The following is an 18,993-nucleotide window of genomic DNA, read 5'->3' as shown; positions in this document are numbered from 1 at the left end:
GCAACACTTTTGATATGGTGTAAAAAGAGGAAAGAAAGTGAGCAAGATAAGGGTAAGTGATGAAATATTGAAAAGATATTGTTGACATGGTGGATGCTGCATCGCGTTTTATCAGTTTAATTGGTTTATTCCCAATGCTTTAAAGACGATGTGCTAATGTAACCGTGTCAGTCTCATCCATATTGCGGTAATAAACATGCTTGATGATTGTTATTGTGGGCGCTTCAAAATACATTAATAATTCTAGATATTTTTTTTAATCCAAATTGTTTTGAATGCACATTGGCTTCTTTGATCCTCTGCTATCTTGATCAAAGAGAAAGCCAAGTTATTCACCATTATCCCATTGAACTCCCATTGAACAGTATAGTGTAGGCTGTATATAACCTGCTTTCTCTGTTCTGCAGTGATACTCAATAAACACTCACATTTTGGTTCAAAAATCTAACCTTGATCTCTGAGTCTGGTTTATCCCGACAGAAGTTTACATGTTCATAATATTTTTGTACTTCGTTTACTTCTGAGTGGTCCTTCACCAGTTGAGCTGAGGAATGGGAATGCTGACCGATGCTAAACAGCACATGAATCATCTTGATGCAACAGCTACCTCTGCTGATGAACAAGAGAAGTAGCCATAGAGATGATGGGGTGTATACTATTATGTTGTACACAATCTATTTTAATAAAAATGTAACATTCTCATTTTATTTGTTTAAAATGTTTGCTCTCATGACCTAAGAAGTCCTACAAAACAATGATCTTATTGTCCCGAGGCATATTTGCACTACAGAGAAGTGGAGAAGTGGAGAGCATGAAATTGAACTGGGATTTGAAATGACTATCATGAGGTGGCATGTTAGAGTGGTTTATTGAATATATTCAGCAAGAGACACGCAGTCAAATTTCAGGTTCGTGACCAATTGAACCAACATGACCAATTTCTCTGACTTTCTTCAGTTATCCTGACAGTTTATGCTGACAGCAGTATCATGTTCATACCATACAGCATCATACCGTTTACTGCATTTTGAGCTAATTTTACAGGGATCTGGGCAAAATTATAATGCAATGCAATACAATGATGACTGAGAGAAGAACAAATAAACATTCCTCAAAAGCCTGATGGATCATATTTAATTTTCACAGACAATATTTTTATATTTTTAATATATATAAATGTTGATGGCTCCAAACAGTTCATAAGTAGTTGAAAAATGTCTCCAAGTTCGTTTGAGTTTAATGTGAGACCAAATATTCACAATAGGGTTCAAATCTGGACTATGACCAGCATTGTAAAAATTTGTCCTGTAAAGTAACGGTAACATACTTGCAAAAAAGTTGCCAGTAATTCATAATTTTACAGTTATTTACCATACATGACAGTATGTTTCTGTGAAAAATAAATGCACTAAATTAAAACTTGATTTCACTTATTTTATTTGCAGAAACTGGCTGCCTTAAATTAGCCATTTAATTTAACTGCCATTATTACTGTGAACTTACTTCATTTGAGTCACCTAAAATAGTTCTCAAAGTAAAAATAACTTAATAAAAAATAAAAAAATAAAAAAACTACATAAAAACAACATAAAAACTAGAAACATCAAGATAACTTAAATCTCTTGCTAATAATGCATGTGCAACTGGAATTAACTTAGAGATGTTCACTGCATCAACAACTACACAGTTACTGCATTTAAATAAAGCTACAGAAACCCTTTAAATCCCAACAGAACATTAAACACTAACAGATTTCTTCTATATTATTATGATTAAAAACACATCAAATGCACTTCATTTCAACATTTACTCTCCTTTTATTGAGTTCAAAGCTGCTTCGAAACAATCTATATTGTTAAAAGCGCTATATAAATTAAGGTGACTTGACTTGAGTTCACATTACTTTTTTTTCTATTAAGGACTCCTGCAAGGGACGTTCTGAGTGAATTAACTTGATTAATATGGAATATGGAATAGACTTCCACGATTGGCTGATGAAAGTGTTTCATGAGGTAGCATTTTCACGCAGATAACAGTCAGCCAGTTCTCTGGTTATTTATGTTATCATTTAATAGATTTAAGGGCTTATTTTAACCTGTTTGATTTTGCCTTTGGCACCAAACAAACCAGAACCGCTCCTACACAATGACATTCTACCTCTATATGCTTCACTGTGGTAAATGCATTTATTATTATATTTCTCATCAGATTTCTGAAGACACCGCCCTGGAGCATCACATGCAACTCATGTTCCATTGTGATCTATCACTCCACACACAACCTCCCATTTTCAGCCAAAAACGTAATTCTGTCTTTGATGTTTTTCTGCGACTGCAATGGCTTTTTAAGTAGTGCATTTGTGTGCACCGGTTTTGTGAGGAAAAGGGAGCCCTACCTAGCATAAGCGTAGAGTGTACAGTGCTGAGTGAGTGTATAGACCACGGGGATTGAAGAAAAAGAATAAAATATAACTTGTGTAGCTTTTCATATGTTTTTTTTTCTTCTTTTTTTTTTCTTTTTTTCGTGTGTGTGTGTGAGTGATATATTTTCTTTGTAATGCCATCAATACATCTTGGTGATTCATATTTAAATGAACCCGAGTTGTGCGTATGCCTGTTTAAGGCTGGGTTATGTAACACTTGTAAAATAAAATTATTCTGTTTACTACCATCAATGTTGCCACTGAATAGACCTTGCATACAGTCCTCAGTCCTATGGTTTTGTGACAGACATTAAAAACACTACAAATCCATTTTCACAGAATTTTTTGACTAAGGTGAGATTATCTACTGGGTGTATAGAACATTTGGCTCATAAATAGTGAGATCGCTATGGGAAAGCTTCCAGCAAGCAAACTCGCTAATCCTTATCGCTTAATGCACACATTAAATATGAAACTGAATGATTCGTCATGCACTGCTGTGGACCCAGATCTGAAAAAAAAAAAAAAAGTCTTTTTTTTTTTTTTTTTTTTTTTTTTAAAGCTGTTTATTTAAGCTGTAAATGTGTTTATGTGTGAATTATTCCTGGTACATGATGCATTTATTAGCAATGTTGGCCCATAGGTATTTATTTAGAGTTGTAAAGGGCTACAAATATATATATCATTAAAACATGTAGAATATTTTTTACATTAAACAAATATATTGATAATCAGGGTATCTTGCACCAATGGTCATAATTTAGTTATTTAGACTATATCTATTTTAGATTTTGATAGTGCTCTCATCCACTGTTTGTAGGGAAATATTATTGCTCTTTCATAGGAGACTTAATGGAGTTCTCATTTAGGTTTCTTTAGTGTTTCAAAAATGTCTCGTACATTTTTGATATACAGAGCTATGCAATAAATAGCAATGAATTGCATCTCAGATATGATTTGATTTTGGAAGAATTTGATGAGATTGTGATAGTAAATGTTATATCTTGAGCGCAATATTAATAAAGCAGGAGGCGTTAACAAAGTATCCATTTGCCCATTGTTGTCTATAAAAAATGTCGCTGTAGAATAACAGTAATCTACTGGCAGCTGTGGTTGCCAGCAATGCACTGTTAATTCACAGCCATTTACCGTTAATTTACAGCTTTCCATTTTTACAGTATGTTATCGTAAAAATACCATGGAAGGTAGCTTGTATCATTTGGGAAACCGATTGCTTCAAACAGTTCGAGTTCAAAAACTAGTGTTTATACTGATAGTACTTACTTCATTTGAGTCCACTGAATTTTAGAATTAATTATATATTATGCATTATTCACATTAATTATGGACCTGTACTGTATATAGTAGTTCTTAGTCCCCTAGGATGTATGAAAAAATATTAGCTACTGATTACAGAAGCTAATAGTGAACTACCTCATTCAACTGAGCATTACTAATTCATTTAAGTTGCATCAAATGCAACAACCCATAAATTGTGACAAAATGTTCAAATAGTAATTTGTCAGTTGGTTATACTGTCAAATGTTGTGCAGTAAAAATGTACATAACCTTCTTTCGTGTTATGTTTTTAATAATTGATTTTACCGCTCCCAAGTGTTTATGCTTTCAGCCTTGTTATCACTAGTCTATTTAATATATGCATTAAATGTAGTCAATTAATTTTATTTTAACCTTGTATTTAATGTGTTTTATCTCTCACCATGAGGATATGGATGTATTTTTTATTTTATTTTGTTGGCATATTTCCCAGCTAAGTACAGAGACCACAAAGTTATACCAATGAAAAACTTCAATGTCTTATGCAAATTACACATAATAAGCTGTGCCATGTATCCCTGCAGTGGAAGCAGAGAAGACGGGGGGGCATTAGGGCACATGTTGAGCCTGAATTTCAAGATTTGCACTTGAGAGAGAAAGAGAGGGAGGGAGAGAGAGAGAGAGAGAGAGAGAGAGAGAGAGAGAGAGAGGATTGCTAAAATATATGAAAATATAAAGTGATTAAAATGTTACTGGGTTGATAGAATTGAGTGGAATGTATATAGCTTGAGGAATTTTCGAGGAAATATGCAACTCAAATCCGCACATGCCGCTAAAATAAAGTGTGTTCCTGATTTCATTACTCTGGTTGCAATTATCAGCGACAGCAATATTTCAAAGCTTCAATAATGCAAGTGCACTTCATGGTCAATTATAAAACTCTTTCATCTTAAAGAGTGAAGGAGGGATGCTGTGGGAAAGATTTAGAAAGAGAAAAGGTTAAAACATACGGCGACTTGCTTTTGCCAACCTTAGCTATTTCTGCACCGTAACACCCAGTGATGCCAAAATCAACAACAACAACAACAAAAAGCTATTAAATTAGACTATACAAAATATATAAGATGACATTTATTTGAAAGAAAGAAAAACAGATAATTAATTGCAGCTGCATAGTGCACCAGTATATCATCATAACATTAAAACAGGCACATGAGTTAAAAGCTGGGTGCAGTTTTGCAGCAACCAACACTGTTAGACTTTTCTGTAATTTCTACAGTTATTTACTTTAAATCCCCCAGTATTATACTGCTATTTCTCTTTACAGTAAATAACTGTGATTCCAATTGCATCATGGGAATTTTCTGTGACGTCTAACACCACATACAGAGACTTACTGTATTTTTTAAATTTGCTGTATACTACTGTATTTGACGTAACTGCCTCTCTGGCTGGCACCATTCCACCGTGCTTTTTATTTCCTAATTGTTGCCTTACACCACGTGTCTACAACGCTATAATAGCCAGAGGCTGTCTATATTGGACACATTGAAGCGACCGGACCTTTAAATGCAAACCTGTTTATCCCTTGTAAGAACTAGTGCGAGCGCTTGGACTCGTATCGGACTACGTCTGAAATATAACGGCCGCGGCGCATCACTACACTGTCTGGGATTTGTCGTGTCGCGTCAGACAGACATCCAGTGTAGGTAATGGGGTCTGTCTTTTGTTGGATCGCGACGTTCGTGTCTGGCCCGGGGAAGAGACGGAATTCACTTCACCGAGAGAGAGATCAGCAAGCAAGGTAAAAAAAAAAAAAAAAAAAAAACATTCTGTGTATGTTGACAGGATTGTGCCCAGTTTAACGTATGTTATAACGTTAACGTTAGCCTAACGTTACTCGTCGTCAACATGGCGGTAACGAACTTTACCATGGTAAACTGAGCTAACGTTTCATTTTACACACTTTGTTAGATTATTGAATTGTCGAGTTAAAATATGCCAACGAGCAACGCGTTTACATTAACAATAAATGTGAATAAACTAATGTGAAATTCTGTTTATATCCTAATGTTGGCCTACTGATGAGAACCTTTATAGTTTTAGCATTAGTTTGCAAACTATACCATATTATAGTTGTTTTTTTTAATGGAATTTAATATTTACTTCCATTTTTGTGTTTAAAGGCAACTGCAACAAAGCGCCAATTCGCGCCAGTGACTTAGCAAGATTCCAGAGGTAGGCCAGCCCATTTGTGATATATTTTGAGATAAGTTTGCTGAAATGATTAGCATACACTATGTGAAAATTGCTTTTGAGCCACTGGTGCAGACTAGGTAGCTAACAATATCTTATAAAATCTCTATAAAATTGGCTAACTTTATATCAAATAAGTGACCTTTGCATTATGTCTAACTTTATTACACAGCAAATGAACCAATCAGAAGATGGACCATTGTCTTTGTTCAGTCTCACCAGATTAAATGTATCCAGGTAAGCACTGCAGTAAAACTCTCACTAATTCATTCAGACCAAATCTAGCATTCTAAACAACTTAAGTTTATATTTTTGCATTATTTTTATATTTTATTAGCCAGCGACTCTACCATTGCAGTTCCACCTGACTAGGAAGGTCCTGATATCAGCGCACAGGTGGGTTAACTACTGTAGGAAGGAGAACGATCATCACACAGTGATTTCTTGCATGTATCTTACTGTGTATTTGTCTCAAACAGGTACTCCTTCACTGCAGACAAGCTTCTTTCTATGCATCTCAGCATTTTTGGACAGAATTTAGGATTTGTAAGTATTAAAATTTAATCTGGCATAATTTAATTTAGTTCTTTTGTATGCTATTTATTGACAAAAGCTGTTTACAAATATATATTCTTAAGTTTTTGTGAAAATAATAATAAAAATTAACAAAAAAGGAGGTTAAAAATAATGTGACACTAATATTCTCTCTCGCTCTCTCTCTCTCTCTCTCTCTCTCTCTCTCTCTCTCTCTCTCTCTCTCTCTCTCTCTCTCATATAGTTTTGGAACCGGGATCTCCTCTGAAGGACTGAGTACATTTGTGTTTGTGGGCACGCATGCAGACCAGGGAACACTCTGATGTTGTCAATCAAGTTCTGAACAGGAACCAATCTTTGGAGAAGTTCATTTATTCACAAAGGTGGACAAAAACATTGTGTTGGCTTTTTAAAGATTATTTTGATGATGACTTTTACTCCTATGCTGTAGAAAAGATGGAGTAGACAGTCAGACATTGATAATAATAATAAATGTTTCTTGAGCATCAAAGAGACTTCTTTCAAAAACATTACGCCACTTAAATACTTCTTTTGGCCACCAGTGTACATGAATCCAACACATTTTTGGAAATAAGTGAAATTATTTTTAAGGTGGGGTTATGTGTCTTGTATTGTGAAAAGAACTGTGTTTTGTCCTGTTTTGGACATTTCCTTTTTGAATGCTTAATGTATTTATATTCTGCAGTTTTATGAATGTAATGGTTGATATTTCATTATAATACTTGTATAAGCTAAACAACCAATGACTCTACATTCATTTAGTCAAATGCTAATGTTTTGTTTATGATTTTATGTATGTTTTCAAAAATGTTTGCAGTGAAGGACAGCACATAATGTGTTAATTTAACACGTTTACACATCTTTGTGCTAACCTCTCTGACATATTTACTTTGTTAAAATCATTAACACAATGAATGAGTTAAAATTAACACAAAAAATGTTGTCTCTAAACTTACACATTAATGTGTAAAAATTTCACACATCATTTCCAGCATTGGCATGTTTATTTTGTGATATATATGAAATGTTTTAAATAAAAAAATGGTATTTTGTGATAACTTTGTCTAATTGGTTTGTATGAAAGTAGTACTTATGTAGGATAAAAATAAAATTAATCATATATCAAAATTATCAAATCTAATTTATATTTAGTACAAATAAAAATAATTACAGTAGTGTACTGATTAGCTTAGTTTTTACAGTAATGCACTGTACTGATTAGCTTCGTTTTTACAGTAATGCACTGTATTACACAAAACTGAAATACGGTTTGGTACTGTAACTCTTAATTACAGTAACTTACTGGCAACAGTGTTGCCAGTAAGTTACTGTAAAAAACCCTTGAAAAGTCTAACAGTGAACTACTATGCTAACTTGATCTCCAAACTGAAATATCAGTTGGCCAGACAGTTATTCATCATTTCTGAATCATTAAAATCACGTTTCCACTCCCAACTCGTCGTATATTGACATTTTTAACACACAGGCATCCCCTTTAGCGCTGTTTTCCGACCTGCAGGGTACTCCATTCATTTCAGTTGTTTGCCGTATGCGTCAGATCAAGATGCATTTCATTCCTAGCATTTGCATATTATAAATATTAATAATTCTTATATTTTGAAGCGTTCAACAATATAAAACATGTAATAGGCAAATAAAAGTACAGTCACGGTGTCATAAAACAGGAGGTGAGATACAAAGATGAACTGAACAGGTCTTTATTCACAGATAGTTTAGATCGTTCAGGATCATCAAGCTGGAAAGTGATGAACATAAGGGCCCCTATTTTAATGATCTCTAAGCGCATGGGCTAAAGCGCACGGAGCAAGTGCACCTAGTGTGTGTCCGATCCACTTTTGCAAGTTTAACGACGGCAAAAATGGTCAGCGCTCCCGGCGCATGGTTTAAAAGGGTTGTCTCTATTCTCTTAATAGTAATGGGTGTGTTTTGGGCGTAATGGGTGGTGGACCATTTTATTTTTTTATTTTTTTATAGAGCTTGTGGTTATATCAAGGTTAGGATCATGATTTTTTGGCAGTACTATAGAACACAGTAAGAGTATATTAGTATGATATCAGACATAAGCACCGATTTATGTTTCGAGGGTGGGTGCAACGGAAAATAAATTACCAACCAAATATAAACACATCATTGTTCTATGGAAGCTTGTTTCCGCCACAGAATAAAACATTTTAAAAGATAATTACGACTTTTTATCTCACAATTGCGAGTTTACATCTCACAATTCTGACTTTATAACACGCAATTGCGACTTTATTTCTCACAATTCTGACTTTATATCTCCCAATTGCGACTTTATTTCTCAGAATTGCGACTTTATATCTCGCAATTGCGACTTTATTTCTCAGAATTGCGATTTTATATCTCGCAATTGCGACTTTATTTCTCAGAATTGCGACTTTATATCTCGCAATTGCGACTTTATTTCTCAGAATTGCGATTTTATATCTCGCAATTGCGACTTTATTTCTCAGAATTGCGACTTTATGTCTCGCAATTGTGAGAAAAAAAGTCTGAATTGTGAGATAAAAAGTCGCAATAATTATTATTTATTTATTATTCAGTGGCGGAAACAAGCTTCTATTGTTCACCTCTTTTTCAATGAGCGAATGATAAAACACATATGCAACAAACGCCACTTAAAACATTTCAACATTCCCATTACTCGATGATGGACTTGATAAATTCATTACACAAAAGTTATTTGTGTCTCGTGAAGAGAAACACATGGACTGCAAATACATCACCAACCAAACAAAAACACACATTCTTTCCATGAGTGTTGTGGCGAGTCTCTCTCTTGCTGATATACCTGATGGTTATGGAGTTGATTACTTAAAATGCAATTTATCATTGCGGAAAAAAAGCAGAGAGCGCAAGCTTTTGTGTCAGGTAGTTATGTCGTAATGCTAAATATAACGTTACGTATTTATGACCCTCCGGGGCCCAATGTGAAATCCACTCAATTGATTTTGTTATTGGTTTAAATGAATGGAGAACATCTAGTGTTTTTCTGTGAGTCCTCAAGCACACACGGGATTGGTCATTTGATGTCAGACTTAAAGGTGCTGAAGGCCATTTCTGAGAAGGGCAGTTGATATTTGAAATCACCAAAACAAACACACAGCTACCCAAAATGATCACACCCCTATAGCTCTGCTCCCAAATTCTCAAACACTTTATGCAACTCATGGCACCTTTGAAAGTTTGATCATCTCTAAACCTATTTTGAAACTCACAGTTTGTACAACTATAGCTTCATGCAACAGACCACCGGATACCACTGACAGAGAAGACCATGGTCATGTAGATGAACACACGTGGTGTATAAGGTACTTACTTTGTAATTTCACTGTACAGTCAATTGAAAATGTGTTGAAATGTTTGAAATACTGCAATTTTGAGGATCTTTTGGGAGTACTACAAAACGATCTCATAAAAATTCATATCTATAGCACAAATTTTACATGCATATGATACGCACTGTAAAACCCCTTGGGTTCGATTAGTGGTGTGGAGTATGTGCATATTACACGACATAAAGTGGCGCCAGCAATGTACTGTTAATTTACAGCCCTTTAACGTTAATTTACTGCTCTCCTTTTTTACAGTATGTTACCATAAAAATACCATGGAAGGTCACCGATTTGGGAAACCGATTGCTTCAAACAGTTCGAGTTCAGAAACTAGTATCCAAACTGATAGTACTGTGAACTTATTTCATTTGAGTCCACTGAAAATTAATATCTCTTCATATAAAACTGCAAACACCTAATATGTAATAGTGAATTAATAAAAAAAAAGAACATGACTTTAACTAAAATCTTTGCAGTTTGTATTTAGCGAACAATAGCACGCATGTACTATTGCATCAGCAACTACACAGTTCATACATTTAAATAAAGCAACACACAGCATAACATCAGTGTTTCTCTGCTCATCTTTGACTGAAGCACAGGCTCTACTCTCCAGCTCAATGGTGACCCACAAAACTAATTAATTAAACTAACAGTTCTCTCCTATATCATCTTGTGCAAAAACACATAAAACACTTCAGTTTAATATTTACTCTCCTTATCAGTTAATGACTTCACATAACTTTTTTCTATGAACTTTCACTAATAAATCAGTAAAATGAACTTCTTACGGTTAGTAAATCTGACTGTAACATTTTACAGTATATTACTGTTTTTTCATTATTTTACGGTAATCTACTGGCAGCTGTGGTTGCCAGTAAATTGCTGTTTTTCTACAGTTTTATGCCGTAAACAGTTGATTACCGTTAAATTATGCTTCACTCTGTTATTTATTTATTTATTTTTGACAAATTTTAACCCCACTGCAAAATCTTCAGTTTTAAATGAACACTTGTGTGTCCACACTACAGATTGTTAGAGTAACACTGAAGCAGTGTTGAACTTAATGATATAATTCAGTGATTAATTAACTGATGATTGAGCATTAGTGATGAACACCTGATGTTAACAAGCAGAATCACTGAAGGACAGAGAAACAAGAAGATAAAAAAGTGAAACACAAGAACTACAACTGACTTCAGACACATAAGACATTAAATCTCTCAAGATCTAAGAAAAGGAGGATTAAACAACTCCAAGAAATAGCATTACCAGCTTCACTTATTACTAACCAGATTGACTTTTCATTTACTTTTTTTTCTTTCATACGTCTACAGAAATTCCTGTTGAGAATAAACAGAGGTTTAAATGTTGTTTTGTTTCATTTGACGTTACCATTATGGAGATCAGTGTTTGCTTTAGTTGGGCTCTTGACCCTTGACTTTAGCATTAGTTTTTTCTTAGGTGAAAAGCAATGGTGACAGTCAACAAAATAGATAACATTAAATCTGAACATCACAAAACCGGCTACTAAAAGTCAACACAAAACCAACAGCAAAAGTAAAAATTAAAGAAAATAACCAGACAATTCAGCTGCACTGTTAGACTTTTCAAGGGTTTTTTACAGTAACTTACTGGCAACACTGTTGCCAGTAAGTTACTGTAATTAAGAGTTACAGTACCAAACCGTATTTCAGTTTTGTGTAATACAGTGCATTACTGTAAAAACGAAGCTAATCAGTACAGTGCATTACTGTAAAAACTAAGCTAATCAGTACACTACTGTAATTATTTTTATTTGTACTAAATATAAATTAGATTTGATAATTTTGATATATGATTAATTTTATTTTTATCCTACATAAGTACTACTTTCATACAAACCAATTAGACAAAGTTATCACAAAATACCATTTTTTTATTTAAAACATTTCATATATATCACAAAATAAACATGCCAATGCTGGAAATGATGTGTGAAATTTTTACACATTAATGGGTAAGTTTAGAGACAACATTTTTTGTGTTAATTTTAACTCGTTCATTGTGTTAATGATTTTAACAAAGTAAATATGTCAGAGAGGTTAGCACAAAGATGTGTAAACGTGTTAAATTAACACATTATGTGCTGTCCTTCACTGCAAACATTTTTGAAAACATACATAAAATCATAAACAAAACATTAGCATTTGACTAAATGAATGTAGAGTCATTGGTTGTTTAGCTTATACAAGTATTATAATGAAATATCAACCATTACATTCATAAAACTGCAGAATATAAATACATTAAGCATTCAAAAAGGAAATGTCCAAAACAGGACAAAACACAGTTCTTTTCACAATACAAGACACATAACCCCACCTTAAAAATAATTTCACTTATTTCCAAAAATGTGTTGGATTCATGTACACTGGTGGCCAAAAGAAGTATTTAAGTGGCGTAATGTTTTTGAAAGAAGTCACTTTGATGCTCAAGAAACATTTATTATTATTATCAATGTCTGACTGTCTACTCCATCTTTTCTACAGCATAGGAGTAAAAGTCATCATCAAAATAATCTTTAAAAAGCCAACACAATGTTTTTGTCCACCTTTGTGAATAAATGAACTTCTCCAAAGATTGGTTCCTGTTCAGAACTTGATTGACAACATCAGAGTGTTCCCTGGTCTGCATGCGTGCCCACAAACACAAATGTACTCAGTCCTTCAGAGGAGATCCCGGTTCCAAAACTATATGAGAGAGAGAGAGAGAGAGAGAGAGAGAGAGAGAGAGAATATTAGTGTCACATTATTTTTAACCTCCTTTTTTGTTAATTTTTATTATTATTTTCACAAAAACTTAATATATATTTGTAAACAGCTTTTGTCAATAAATAGCATACAAAAGAACTAAATTAAATTATGCCAGATTAAATTTTAATACTTACAAATCCTAAATTCTGTCCAAAAATGCTGAGATGCATAGAAAGAAGTTGAACGACTGAAATAGATGATTTTAGCCCATTTCAGCTTGTCTGCAGTGAAGGAGTACCTGTTTGAGACAAATACACAGTAAGATACATGCAAGAAATCACTGTGTGATGATCGTTCTCCTTCCTACAGTAGTTAACCCACCTGTGCGCTGATATTAGGACCTTCCTAGTCAGGTGGAACTGCAATGGTAGAGTCGCTGGCTAATAAAATATAAAAATAATGCAAAAATATAAACTTAAGTTGTTTAGAATGCTAGATTTGGTCTGAATGAATTAGTGAGAGTTTTACTGCAGTGCTTACCTGGATACATTTAATCTGGTGAGACTGAACAAAGACAATGGTCCATCTTCTGATTGGTTCATTTGCTGTGTAATAAAGTTAGACATAATGCAAAGGTCACTTATTTGATATAAAGTTAGCCAATTTTATAGAGATTTTATAAGATATTGTTAGCTACCTAGTCTGCACCAGTGGCTCAAAAGCAATTTTCACATAGTGTATGCTAATCATTTCAGCAAACTTATCTCAAAATATATCACAAATGGGCTGGCCTACCTCTGGAATCTTGCTAAGTCACTGGCGCGAATTGGCGCTTTGTTGCAGTTGCCTTTAAACACAAAAATGGAAGTAAATATTAAATTCCATAAAAAAAAAAAACTATAATATGGTATAGTTTGCAAACTAATGCTAAAACTATAAAGGTTCTCATCAGTAGGCCAACATTAGGATATAAACAGAATTTCACATTAGTTTATTCACATTTATTGTTAATGTAAACGCGTTGCTCGTTGGCATATTTTAACTCGACAATTCAATAATCTAACAAAGTGTGTAAAATGAAACGTTAGCTCAGTTTACCATGGTAAAGTTCGTTACCGCCATGTTGACGACGAGTAACGTTAGGCTAACGTTAACGTTATAACATACGTTAAACTGGGCACAATCCTGTCAACATACACAGAATGTTTTTTTTTTTTTTTACCTTGCTTGCTGATCTCTCTCTCGGTGAAGTGAATTCCGTCTCTTCCCCGGGCCAGACACGAACGTCGCGATCCAACAAAAGACAGACCCCATTACCTACACTGGATGTCTGTCTGACGCGACACGACAAATCCCAGACAGTGTAGTGATGCGCCGCGGCCGTTATATTTCAGACGTAGTCCGATACGAGTCCAAGCGCTCGCACTAGTTCTTACAAGGGATAAACAGGTTTGCATTTAAAGGTCCGGTCGCTTCAATGTGTCCAATATAGACAGCCTCTGGCTATTATAGCGTTGTAGACACGTGGTGTAAGGCAAAAATTAGGAAATAAAAAGCACGGTGGAATGGTGCCAGCCAGAGAGGCAGTTACGTCAAATACAGTAGTATACAGCAAATTTAAAAAATACAGTAAGTCTCTGTATGTGGTGTTAGACGTCACAGAAAATTCCCATGATGCAATTGGAATCACAGTTATTTACTGTAAAGAGAAATAGCAGTATAATACTGGGGGATTTAAAGTAAATAACTGTAGAAATTACAGAAAAGTCTAACAGTGTGCATAATTTCTTCTTGCTGCAATAGACAATTTCTTCTTGCTGGGAGTCATGGACAATTTTTTGTACTATGCTGGTACCCAACAAACTTTTGAGTGTCCCCATTATTGAGATACATACGCCGATTCTTGATGTCTGTAAAAATAAAATGACATCTAAACCTCTGTCAACTTTTAATAAGAACTTCTGTAGACGTCTGACAAAAATAAAGTCAAACTGGTCAGTAATAAGTGAAGCTGGTAATGCTGTTTGTGGAGTTGTTTAATCCTCCTCTGCTGAGATCTTCACAGATTTAATGTCTTTTATCTGTAGTTGATTTCACCTTTTTTCTGTTCTTCTTGTTCCTCTTTCCTTCAGTGGTTTGACTTGTTAACAGCAGGTGTTCATCAGTGTCTCAATTAACTTAGAAAATTAGCTGAATTAACTATGAAATAATTCACTCTGTCAAGTGGACTATATTAGTGAACTAATGTAGGGAATAGTGAATGAGGGTATAGGGTGTGATTTGGAACACAGCCACTGAGTGTCGACTTTGAGCTATGTTAATTCAGTATTCCTGTAGGTTACTTTTTCGAAAACAACAAATATCACCCAGAATGCATTTTGTTCTACGTTCAATTATTGTTTTAATGGAAAACAGCATGTTACTGTCAAAATTTGGCAATTTTTTACAGTGTATATACACTATTGCAAATAGATTACACACAATATATATAAACACAGCAAAAACTCCAGTGTCAAATTAACTCTCCTGGGAGTTTATTTGACTCCACACTCAAGAGTGTTCAACAACACTGAAGCAGTGTTAAAGTTAATGAGATAATTAAGTGATTAACTGAGTAATGATTGACCATTATTGAAGATACCTGATGATAACAAGCAGAATCACTGAAGGAGAAAATCACACATTTTAAGTCACCATTATGGATATCAGTGTTTGATTTAGTTTGGCTCTTCAGCCTTATATTTTTTACTTTAAATTTTGTTTGGCTGTTATAACTGAATTATAACAGCCAGGTGAACAAAGAGAAAAAGTGATCAGGTGGTTTTGGTTATGTTTTGACATAATCATTATTTGACCTGAATCACTAAACTCATTTAGAGCCTAATCTTTGATTTAGATGCAGATTAGGGGCTTTGACTTTTGCCCAAAAATCATATTTGAAGTTCGTTCGTTTGTTTATTAATATTAATATTCAAATATATTTGAATATTTATTAATAATATTTTTACCATTTAATGCTTTCAGCAAGACTTATATTGGTATCAAACTTAAGTTGTATATGTTCTGTCCACCAGAGGGCAGTGTATCAGTCAATGTCAGTAGGTAGGCAATGATGATTTCAGAAGAAAAACACACTGTCACAACTGTTTTTTTATTTGTTTTTTTATTTATTATTATTAATAAAAATCAGACCCTGGATTAAACAGTATGCTTTCGACAAGTTTTATCCACTGTTATTATTAAAAATAAATAAAAGTAAGCCAGTCAGGCTAAGTACTGAAAAGACTAAATAAATAAAGGTAGGCCCTATTTGGTAGACCTATTCAAAACAAGCACATCCTACCAGCCATTACGGCCCATTAACAGATTGTTTCGCTCACATATTCTATCAGCCAGCCATTACTGACACATTGTTTAGAGATCTGACAGCAATTACCAAGAACAAGGCACTTTGAGATGTAAATCGAACACTCAGGATGCATTACCCTCCCCAATCCCCATCAATCATGTAGATTAGAACACTTCGAGATGCAGGGCTATATCCCCAACAATCAAACATGTAGCCTAGGCTAAACTAGAACTCGCCATTATGGGCTATCTGGCTGGCTGCAGTTTATCTGGCTGCAGACTTTTTTAGGTTGTTCGCCAAAAAGACAAGGTGATTCACATTTTCTGGCTCTAGAGAAGAGCGTTGCTTTGTGACTCCCCGTGGTGGAAAACACTCGTTCCACCCTCACGGTTGTCCCACATATTGCCAGGTAGCCGCGTGCCAGCTTGGCGAGATGGGGGTACTTGGGGCTTCTCTCCTTCCACCAGGACAGCGGGTTGCTGTCAGACGGGGGTGGGGGTTCACTGTCGTAGGCCATCATTTCTCTTTGGAGCACATCTTCATTCCGTCTGACTGTTAAAAATAAATTCGTTTTTGTTAATGTTGTTTAGGCTACGTTTTATAATGCAGTTTTTATATTTCCAATGTAGGGCTATATATCGAGTTTTGAGTTGTTATGAAAGGCACTTGATAATTTAAACGTTTTTGTATTATTTATTATTGATAATAATATCATCATTACAACCTCCTGCCGAGTTTTGGCAGTACGCATCGCCAAAGAGGTCCCCCATCGCGCTAAGAGCATTATTTTCCTTGCGCTGCTGTGGCTCCGTAGTCATGGCGTTCTCATCTCTCTTCGCCGGTCTCCTCGCTGAGCTCTGCAAGCTCCCTCTGAACCTTATCTCGCACTGCCTGCCGCGACTCTGCCTGCCGTCGGTGAAAACGCGGGTCGAGGTAGCTGGCTGTGTTCAGTAGCAAGAATGCATCTTTGTCGGGGCCATATCACGCCTTCAGATCAGTTGACATCATTGTTTTCATCTCTTTCAGTCCTGTCGAGTCATCGGTGGAGGCTTGAGTTGTGTCAGAAGCACATTCTGCAGGGGGAGGACCGCTGATGCTGTTGGGTAGTTTTCTGTTGACAGCGCCTGGGTGGCTACTTTGAACGGCTTCAGCACATCTTTCACCTGCGGGACAAACACACAATTAATAACAAGCTTATCCTAGCGCCACTAACGATAGATAGCTAGCTAACATGCTATATTGCTAGCTAGTAAGCGTAGTTAGGCTATGTGCCACTTGACGTTACACAAAAAACAAACTTAGCTTAGCTAACGTTAACTAAGCTTATACATGTTACTACGTTTGCAAACAGTAATGTTAACATTAGGGACATAATATTATTAGATCAAACATAATTAGCCCACGTACTGACCTTCTCCATCAGGGTCCACTACACAGTGCTGAGCTCCAGACGGCTGAGTTTCTTCTACATTATCACCGCTGCAACAGGGGCTTGTTGATCAGCTGCCCGACAGATCATATCGTAGGTACTGTTCCAGCGGGCGGGGCAGTCGTTGATGAGCTGGACTGGTTTGAGACCAAGGAGCTTCTGCTTGGACTCCAGGAGGTAGCTGTCTGTAGGGGAGTGCTTGATTTCCCTTATGCCACCTTTGGTTGTGTCGTACAGCTTCGTTATTTTACCATTCATGGTTCCTGTAGCAGGGGATCCTGAATCTTGGCTCTAGCTCGTGGACGAAAGCTTGAAACCCGCTCCCATATATCAAGTTAATGGGCATCATATCTTCGCAAACGAACCGGGCCAGCAAATATGTCGCTCTATTTTGACGGGCATAGGGGAGTCCTCGTGAAGGAGATAGCATGGAGTCGATTCTGGCCCCCCCCCCAAGCCCTAATGTTGATTACAGCATCACAGTGATTCTACAGCTTAAGATCCAGAATTTTCAATATAATCCACATAAATTCTTAAAAGTAGTTCTGATAAAAAAACAAACATTAAAAAAACACTTTCGTTTAGGCACACACAGATATCAAGAATCATTGTATGAATCTCAACAATGGTGACAAACAGAATATTCAATTAGGAAAAAGGAATTACTAAGACAATTCAGATCATAATATATTCATACCGCAATGCATGGTGGGAGCCATTAATGAGTTTGACTGGTGGCACCCAGAATGCACTCCAACTTGCTTTATTATTGTCACCATTGTTGATATTCACAGGCTTGATTCTTGATGTCTGTGTTCCTAAAAAAAACACTTTCTCAAAGTCTTTTGATCAGAACAACTTTTAAGAAATATTTTGGATTATATTGAAAGTGCTAAAAAGCATATGCTGTAGAATCACAGGACTGCTGTAATCAATGTAAGAATTGCTGCTAAAACAAAACTCACCCTGCAATAAAGCAATAAAACGCACCCTGGACTGAAGATCGAGAGCATAGGACAGGGGTCGGCAACCCAAAATGTTTAAAGAGCCATATTGGACCCGAAAAAAAATAAAAAATCTGTCTGGAGCCGCAAAAAATTTAAAGCCTTATATAAGCCTTATAATGAAGGCAACACATGCTGTAAGTGTCTATATTAGCTTTATTAGCCCCCTAGTATCAAAATGATAAGTAGCCTACAAATACATAATGAGCATTCATGATTAAATGTTTATTTTCCATGCAGCGCATCCTGGAGTGAATGACGCACCACGTGACTACTCTGCTGTACGATGGTGTTTTAAGTTTAACTTTCATTATAATTTTTATGTATTACGTTTTATTTATTTGTGTATTCTTTTTACAACGTGGAAAAACTTTAACCCTTTCACACGTAAGTTTAAAATATTTTTTAAAGTTTTTCAAGGCGACCGTTATTTAGAATGTGTCACTTTATGGTTTCCAAGGTGACGCGTCATTTCGTGTCACGTGACACACCGCAGCAACAACAGAGCTGAATGAATGATGATCTGCTTTTATGTCATTTTTCCTTTTTTATTCAAAATTTTCACAAATTTGTTAGATATGGCATGAA

General features: G+C 35.4%; 2 long non-coding RNA genes across 3 annotated transcripts; one reads left to right on the top strand and one right to left on the bottom strand.

Annotated features, from left to right (window-relative positions):
- The first annotated feature begins 5,092 nt into the window (after positions 1-5,092).
- LOC309480708 lies at positions 5,093-6,311 on the top strand. The gene is made up of 3 exons (XR_014199742.1): positions 5,093-5,504; positions 5,887-5,938; positions 6,129-6,311. It is a non-coding gene; the product is annotated as an uncharacterized lncRNA (long non-coding RNA).
- Positions 6,312-11,937: 5,626 nt separating this feature from the next.
- On the bottom strand, positions 11,938-14,111 carry LOC309480691. 2 transcript variants are annotated; one of them, XR_014199724.1, is made up of 4 exons: positions 13,846-14,111; positions 13,419-13,470; positions 12,818-13,228; positions 11,938-12,620 (listed from the first exon to the last, which is right to left on the bottom strand). It is a non-coding gene; the product is annotated as an uncharacterized lncRNA (long non-coding RNA). The 2 variants fall into 2 exon arrangements; XR_014199725.1 differs by lacking the exon at positions 11,938-12,620 and having other exon boundaries at positions 12,635-13,228.
- Between the last annotated feature and the right edge of the window lie 4,882 nt (positions 14,112-18,993).

This window comes from Leuciscus leuciscus, assembly GCF_965113295.1.
Source record: "Leuciscus leuciscus genome assembly, chromosome: 18".
Classification (NCBI taxonomy): Eukaryota; Metazoa; Chordata; class Actinopteri; order Cypriniformes; family Leuciscidae; genus Leuciscus; species Leuciscus leuciscus.
The sequence above is the reverse complement of the archived record's forward strand: the minus strand, read 5'-3'. Positions and strand labels throughout refer to the sequence as shown.